This window comes from Anas acuta, chromosome 2, assembly GCF_963932015.1.
Source record: "Anas acuta chromosome 2, bAnaAcu1.1, whole genome shotgun sequence".
NCBI lineage: Eukaryota > Metazoa > Chordata > Aves > Anseriformes > Anatidae > Anas > Anas acuta.
The window spans coordinates 23026941-23035794 of NC_088980.1; the positions used below are offsets into that span (position 1 = coordinate 23026941).

Below are 8854 nucleotides of genomic sequence, written 5' to 3' on the forward strand. Positions count from 1 at the left end.
TTTTCTGCACTTATCTATTTTATTAGCATGGTTTGTATCATTAAAATTCTCACAGAGTCCCATAGCAAAGGAATTGAATAAATTCAGCCATATTAACATGGTTGTATTAAAGTACAATCATTTCCCATTTTGCTTTTATTTAATATTTTATTAATTACAATGATATCATTAATTTTTTGTGTTGAGGCCAGTCTGTACAGCATTCTTTTTGCCATCAAGCTGAACTTGGGAATGCTGCTTTATATTGTCTGACATCAGCAAAGCTGTAAAAGCATAAATATTTGATATAGCTCTGCTGGGAAATATATTTCTACTTAGCTGTTTTGTTTTGTTTTGTTTTGTTTTGTTTTGTTTTGTTTTGTTTTTAAGTGGCAAACATAATCTTGCATTACCATTCCATTAAAAACATGGTTAAAATGATTAGCCAAATTGATCTCTCTCTCTCTGTAATGCAGCCTAGTTTCCCCTGCTTAGACCTGGTTGGCAGCATTTGTACTTTAGGTGTTTGCAGACAGAACACTTATTTGTCTACTTGCAGTCCTCATCTAAAAGTAGTGTGTGTGGGGTGAAATGTTCCTGCAAAATACTTCAGGGTGAGCAATGGAGAAGAAAGATTTTCTTCAACCCTTCCCTGATACGAAAGGATTAGCAGAAATTTTTAAGTACTATTCTGCCTTTCTTTAGAAAACTCAAGAGAAAGGGATAAAATTAGCCTTCTTGCAAGTGTGTTTTTTGATTTATTTCTGTTTGAAAAGATAGCTCTATTTTCATCAGTTGTGCTAGCTGTCTTTGCAGCTATAGGTGCAGATTATCTGCTTTTGCTTCCCCTTAGCTTTGCTGGCTTATGAAGCAACTGAGTTGAGTTTGTCACCATCAGGAATATTTCATGGTAAATCATGCCAGTTAGTGAATTTTGGAATAAAGGACTGCTAAGAAAAGGCAGGACCTTTTTCAGGCTGAGTCAGACAATCAGCTAATTGGTCCACAGTAGCTAACTCTACCAGCCACAGGTGTACTCAATACTCTTTTTGTAACGTTATGGATGGTGACCTGTAAAATCAGTCCCGGTTCTTCTACTGTTCTCTGTGTGCTGCTGAACACCACAAACCTCCTACACCAGCTCTTCTATACCAGGTTTTTATTCTTTTCTCTTATTAAGAGTTGAGATAATGTTTTGACGGACTATTGCTGTCACACAATCTTTCCAATGCAAAGCAAGAAGGGAGAAAATATTATCTAATATATAGATAGGGGTTCTGAGTCAGATAAGATTAGTATTTCCTTAGCATTCATGGTCAGATTTGCAATATTCTGTGCTAAATTACAGCTACTGCAATAAGAAAATGAATATGTAGGTGTTGTTTATTTATTTGTTTGTTTATTTTTTGGGGTGCGTGTGTGTGTACAAATTTCTCTTGATTTACTCTGACCCATAAAAAGAGAGTCATATTGGTAGACAACTTTTAAAAATTCTTCAGTATACTCGTGAATGGCGGTCTCTTAGAGCTGAGAGATGCGTGCAACATCAAATGAGAAATTTGGGAGTAGATTCTGCAGATCTACTTCAGGAGTAAGCAATCAAGAACTGAACAGAGTATTCTACTGCAGACTGCAGTCTCCACTTCCCAGGAATCGGTGGGCTAGGACTGCATAATTGGCTCTATGGTTAGCTGTATGAGGATGCCAGTTTTGGTTTTGTGTAAAAACAAATGCAAACAATTCTTCAGCCTTCTGCTGCTGATTGAAATGCTGCCCTTGACTAACTCAACGGGGCTCCTCCTGTACTGAATAGGAGCTGTAAATTGATTTAAGAGAAGATTTTATAACCACTGAATTGAAAGAATTCACTTTCAAGCTGCCTTAAACACTTACTTCATCACGTACACTGTTTTTCATACTGATTCTGCACCAGGTTGTGCTGCCTATGTTATTACCAACCCCAATGAAGTAACTGCTGCAGAGAGAACGCTGTAAGTGTGAGTAACAGTTTGAGATGTTGTTTAGATATTTGGGGGTTCTGTGGAATAGTAGGTGCATTATCATCATCATATGAGGCACCATTCCTCTTTATATATCAGTGGAAGAATAAGAAACAGGATTGGACTCTTCAATGTTTTAAGTTAGGTTTTGATTTTAATAAATTAGATGTCAAAATTATTATCTGCTTTTGCATTCCCCTGAGTTAAAGTATTGCACCCTGGCTTCTAAGTTGTTGCCTTATGGACTCCATTGATCCATTTTCTTTTGTAGCTCAAAAATAAATGCTCTTAAAATAAAAACAATAGCTTTTGTGTTAGCTGTTATATGATATTGAAAAGGAGAAATATTTGCCTACAGGAATGACAAAGACCTTAATAACTGGAGAGTGTTAAGGAATAATCAATATCCCATGGAAACTTTGTTGAATCCAGTGGCTGATACTGAAGAACTTTAATCAGTAGAGAGTGGGAGAACACTATTCACATATTTTGGTCTGTTTTGAACAGGCTATATGTTGCACTTAATCTCTCCAAGACGTAATATCTAAAGAACATAGTCTTGCAGATGGAAGTCATCAAAATCCAATTTGTTATCCCAGAGAAGGAGAAAAATCTCATGCTCCTGTAATTCTAAGAATCCCCAAGACTGTACTATTTCACCGTCAAAAGGAGAAAAGAGGAGGAGATAGGAAAGCTCCCTTCTGTATACTAGTCCATCCTCATAAAACATAAGTGGCTCACCTCTTTTCCTTGGGCTGCCTGCACACTAATGAAAAGCCCAAGCATATTCCCTGAGAATAGATCTTTTTGTTTTTACTTCAGTCTTTGGTGATAAAGGACAATCCTTTACCTTGTACCATGTCCAGATCTTTAATTGCTATGATGTAAAACTTACTGAAAGTTCTCTGCATGGTGTTTTTGAATTGTATGTATTCCTGTGTGTATGTATGTATGATGGCTTAACACCACTAAGTAGCTCAGCTCCATCATGCTGCTCTCTCACTCTCCCTCTTCCCCTCCTCAACAGAATGGATGGTAGGATAGGGTGTGGTGGAATATGATGAAAAAAATCCCATGGGTTGAAAGATGGACAGGAAAATTGCTCACCAGTTACCATCATAGGCAAAACAGACTCAGCAGGAAGGGAATTAATGTGATTTATTGCCTACTAATAACAGACTAGAACAGTGAGAACTGTAAGTAAACTAAAAACATCTTCTGCCCATCCACTCTCTTCTTCATGTCCACCTCCCCCCCTCCACCTGGCACAGTGCAGGGGGAAGTGGAATGGGGGATGTGGTCAGTCACCCTTCATCTCCACCACTCCATGGTCACTCTGTGTCCCTGCTCCCTGTGGGGTCCCTCCCATGGATGCTGTCCTTCCTGAACTGAGCCTGTGTGGGCTGCTCTTCAAGAACTGCTCCCACACGGCTCTGGACCACGGGCTCCATCCCCCAGGAGCAAACTGCTCCAGCATGGGTCCCCCACGGGTGGGCGGCAGCTCCCCTCAGGCCTCCTGCTCCTGCATGGGCTCCTCTCCACAGGCTGCAGCTCTGGCCCTAGGCCTGCTCCTGCGGGGGCTTTCCATGGGCTGCAGCCTCCTCCAGGCCACATCCACCTGCTCCACCGGGGGCTCCTCCATGGGCTGCAGTGTGGAGATCTGCTCCATGTGGGGTCCATGAGCTGCAGGGGGACAGCCTGCTCCACAGGCCACAAGGGATGGGCTGCTGCATGCCTGGAGCACCTGCTACACCGACCTTGGGGGCTGCAGGCCTGGTACTCCTGTCTTCCAGCTTCTGTTGTGCAGCAGTTTTTTTCCCGATTCTTAAATCTGCTCTCCCAGAGATCAAACAAGCATTGCTCATTGTCTTGGCTCTGGGCAGCAGCAGGTCCCTTTTGTGGCTGGCTGGAGCTGGCTCTGATCTGATATGGGGCAGCTTCTGGGCTCTACATGCAGAGGCTAGTCCTGCAGGCCCCTCACTGCCAAAACCTTGCTCTGTAAGTCTAATACAGCATATGCGTGTGTTTGCACAGTGTGGGGGTGAGAGGGGGTACAAAACAAGGTCAAGAAACAGGAAGGAAGTAGAAAAGAGTTTGTTACAGCCTCAAGTTTTGCTGTTTTGCCTGTATGTATCTTTTAAGTCAGGCAAGACTTGAAATGGGACTGGTTTCCTCCAAGCCCTCACAAAGAGCAGGTGTATGATATAACATGCAACATGCTGTGCAAAGTGGAGAAGGCAATATGAAGAATCACTAGCATAGAAAGAGTCAAAACTGCTAAGTAAGTCGCTTTGTCCCTTTGCCATGGCTTTCTAGCCAGAACATTCTTTAGTGCAATATTATTATTATTATTTTCTAATGGAAAATGTGATTGAAACACGTTTAAAATCTTCCTTAGGGAAAATGTTGACACTGGAATAGCCTTCCTATTTTTTAATGGAGAACATTGAAGTAAAACATTTGATTTGTGTTGGGCTAGGATCAAACTGGAATGCACTGATGAACTGGCCTGAGGTGTTAATTTAAATGTACTGCTCTTTGAAGGTGCATTACTTTATGAAAGCTGTATTGTACAACTCCATTTCCCCCTCATTGGCCAGGTTCCTCAGATGATTAAATTTCTCGAAAGCTCTGCAAGCTTCCCTTTGCTCAAGCTCCAGGATTGGCTATGGTGATGGTACCCAGTCCAGAGAGCCTTGGGCTCCTGGCCACATAACAGTGCCATTTTGGAAGTGACTTGAAATGGAGCATTAAGCTGAGTTCAGAGCACTTGACTTCAAGAATGTCAAAGCAACTCATCTAGGCTTTCCAGAGAAAACCTCACCAATTCCATGAAGGGCTCCAAAAATCCAGGCTCTCAACCCAACATGGGGTGACAGCAAAACTCCAAATGTGCCTGAGGTGATGTGAGCAGAGAAAGTTTTGGAGGTTTTGAGCAGGTGGCAGCACAGGCTGAATGTTTGTCATGGTAGGGAGGAAAACTAATTGATCTCACTGCCCTATAGAGAAGAGCATCAGAGGAAAACAACGTGCTCTCCTTCTGCGCGAGCAATTGGATAGGCAAGAGCCAGCAGCTTGTGTGACAGCTGGTGCTGCTAGTTGTCCTGGAGGGCTTTGCTGGTCTCCTCCTCTCCTTCCCCATGCTCTGGACTAAGCTCCAATTAACCAGGCAAAAAAGAGCTCTGAGCAACAATCTGGAAAACATCCCAAAGTCCAAATATTGAAGCAATTTTATTATAAGTGGTTAAATTAAAACTAAAGCAGAGAGACAATATTCATACAGTTTGGGATCTCTGATACCATGTGGTCTTTGCTAGAAGCAATGATGATGCATTTTCTGTCAACAGTTAAAATGAGAAACCATAATGTTGCTCTCCTTGTCACTGTCCACGGTTAACTTACTTGTTTCCTTTCACTTTTTTTTCTACTAGTGTGTTCCGCTGGTCTTGGTATAAGTTGGTTTTGTTAGTCACTCTAGCTGCCCATATAAAATAAAAACTGTGAGTGAAAACAAAAATATATAGATATATGTATATGCTGCAAAAATTGAAAAAAGTAAAAAACAAAAACAACAACAACAAAAAACTTCCAGTAATGAATGTTTAATACTCTAATTTTTAACAGAATATGCTATTTTCAAAAAAATAAAAATAAATAAAAAGTCAAGCAAAATGAAAAGAAGAACTTCCTAGTTATAACCTTCACTTTGTTGCTCTAAGAGGTTCACCGTATTCCTAAAAGTCATCTTTTCAAAATATAAAATGCTTGATTTGAGGCTTATACTCCATATGATTGAATAAGTGTTCATAACACAAATATGGAACAAATGTGGGGTACAAAAACAGTAGATTGAATACTTCTTCCTGAAAAAAACACTATTATGGATATTGTAAAAATATGAAAACAAAAATCGCTTACTGAGACATAGCAAAATAGAAATTGTTTGCTTTACAATTGGTTCTATCTTCCCAAAGAGAAACATGGTACTGCAGATATTAAAACTCAAGTAAAAAGAGCACTCTTGAGGTTATTAAAGTCAAGTTGGTTGAGTTTTCATCATTATGACTAAGTCTTCCCACATACGCAAAGGGAAGCAAAGCATCACATCTGTTGCTGAAACTGTTGGGACCCATAGTAAAAAGTTTTTTTTGTGCTGAGTTTTAAAGTTAGGATTGGGGTTTACCCTAACCTCCACTACCTTCCTCTATACCTTCCTCTATAACAAACCTCCTCTCAAAAAAAAAACAAACAAAAAACAACACCAGAACCACTAAAATAAACTCCTTACTTCTTCACAGTGGAAGTAAGCTGTTTTGCTGGGAGGACAGAAGGGCATACCTTAGAGACTTACTGAGTAAATTGTGAGGTCTGTTGAGAAAATCCCTGCTGGCAGTCAGATGACTCTTCCTAAAAGTTGAGACCTTTCCAGAAAAAAAAAAAAAATGTGGGAGAGGAAATTTTGACTATATTGGCATTTGCTGTCTCATTCTTCACTGTTCTACCTATCCCATTCAGCAGTGACCAAATTTTTCCTTGGTCTTCCTTTTGTTGATGTCAAAGCTATCAAAGTCCTTCTTGCTGCCCTTCACATCCCTTGTGATTTTCAGTTCCAGCTGAGCTTTAACTCAATTTCTGTAAGCTGACGCAATGTCACTACATTCATGTTGGGTACCTGTCCTGTCCCTATCTGCTTCTTCAGTCTACTTTTGTGTTTGAACTCAGTCAGGAGTTTACAGATAAACCAAGCTGACCTTCTGCTGTCTTTGCCTGACTTCCTGCATATTGTGATGGGTTTCATGCTTTGAAGTGGCTGTCCTTCAATATCAACCTACTTGTCTACTTGTCAGAGACTTTTGGCATTTTGGGACTGCCACTGACAGGATATTGCTTACTTCTTCCCTGAATGAGGCAAGATCTCTTAGTCTGAACCCCAAGGTTTTTATTCTAATGCTTGTCTTTCTCACTACCCTCAGGATCCTCTAGCCAGGATTAACTGACCATTTCATGGCAGTCATTGCCACCAACATTGCAATTAATTATCATAATTCTTTACCAGTTCTTTATTTTTGAGTAGCAGATAAAACATACTGCCTTCTCTTATTAGCCTGTTCTGCACCAACATTGAAAATATGTCCCTAGTGCACACTAGAAATATCCAGGTTTGCCTATATTGCCTGTATCCAACAAAAAATAAGTACGGTTGGGTGTACTAAGGCTTACAATTGAATACTTTATTTTATTTTATTTGCCTTTTTTTTTTTTCTTTCCTTATTCAATGCCTGGAGCAGATGCTCATCAAGACGTTCTGTTTGTTGACCTCCTGGATCTTATAATCCTAACTCATGGACTACTGACAACTATGTCACCCATTCCACAGCACAGTTAAGCACCTGAGCCACTCTTTTGTGTAGAATATGCCTGCCCCACACATATTCCTTGACTGGCCTTCCTGAAGAGCCTCTATCCATCCATCACAACACTCCAGTTGTTTGCTGTCTCCTACCATATCTGGAAATATATTTCCAATGACATTACTGCTCTGCATTAGTATATAGACATTTGTTTTCCATGCTGTGTGCATTTATATACAGACATCTGAGACTGGCCCCTGCTTTCTCTGTGTGATTGCTTCTCTACTATCTCACCCCATTTGGTCTTCCACCCCATCTTCTCTTTCTCTGTTACATGTAGGCTTTGATTTCATAACCCAATGAAGCTAGAAGAAGCTGTTAATAACGCAGAATTGGTCCAACTGGTTTCTTGTTAGCATACCTGAACTAAGGGGTAATTTTACATGGGAGGACCAGGACATTATTTTGAAGTATCAAACTGAAACCAGTGGGGCAAAGCTGTAATGTAATCTGAAGAAGAACAAGAATTTGGAAAGATGTGATTAAAAGATTGTAAAATAATTACATCACAACACTGTATATATGTATATTTGCAGAGAATTGAATTGAAACAGAAATATTAGTCTTCTATTCCCTTCAGCAAAATTTTGTGATGTCTTTGCTATTAATAATATATTTGTCATCCTTTGGGTTTCTGGTTCAAATGCAAGCTGTAATATGGGATAACTTATATTTCCCTTGACTCCAGTGAGGGACTTTTGTGCAATTGTTCTTGGAGGTGAATCTGGTGATGGTATGTATGTGTCAGTGTGAGACCACACGGTGGAGTTAAAGTGATGTTTAGTTTGCAGGCTTGTGCATGCAATGGACATAAGATGCTGCGATGGCCTTTACAGAACTGTCCTTGTGAATTCTGTCCGTTAACTTTATAATACAGAAGGTCATTATGGAAAGATTATTTTTGTTTGTTTGTTTGGTTTGGTTTGGTTTTTGTTTATTTGATTTCTTTATTAAAACTCACAAAAACTGCACTCCCAGTTTTGGGTGTCTTGGATATATCTTCAATTAAAACCAGCAAATAGCTCAAACATAGCACTTCTCTGATCCGACCAAATGCAAAGTCAGAACTATTTTGGGTTGAATCAAGCAGTTGAATTCCAAATTATCTTTGGAACAATATGGTGTTTTTTTTTTTTTTTTTTTCCTAAAAAACAAAGCTGTGGAAAATAGAACTGTTCAACAAAAGGTGGTGATTCAAGTTGCCTCCAGCAAGATTGATGGTTTCTAACATGGGAGAGCCCTAAGCACTTTTGGTGATGGTGGAGCCCTGAGCTGTTCCGTTTCCTCTGCCTGAGAGGATCCAACGTATCCCCTACTGTATTGTAGTTAAGTGCTTTAAGCACTGGCCTGTAGTATCAGGTTGAATGAATCCTTAAATGTTTCTTAAGTGGCATGTAAATAATTGATTCTTGCTGACATACATGTATATCTTCAACATTGTGATGTAAACTTTTGCTCTTATTT

The 8854-nt window shown here is 39.9% G+C and overlaps 1 long non-coding RNA gene across 1 annotated transcript; it reads left to right on the forward strand.

Annotated features, from left to right (window-relative positions):
* The first annotated feature begins 825 nt into the window (after positions 1 to 825).
* On the forward strand, positions 826 to 6243 carry LOC137852300 (uncharacterized). The gene is made up of 3 exons (XR_011093763.1): positions 826 to 1134; positions 1913 to 1970; positions 2487 to 6243. It is a non-coding gene; the product is annotated as an uncharacterized lncRNA (long non-coding RNA).
* Positions 6244 to 8854: the final 2611 nt, after the last annotated feature.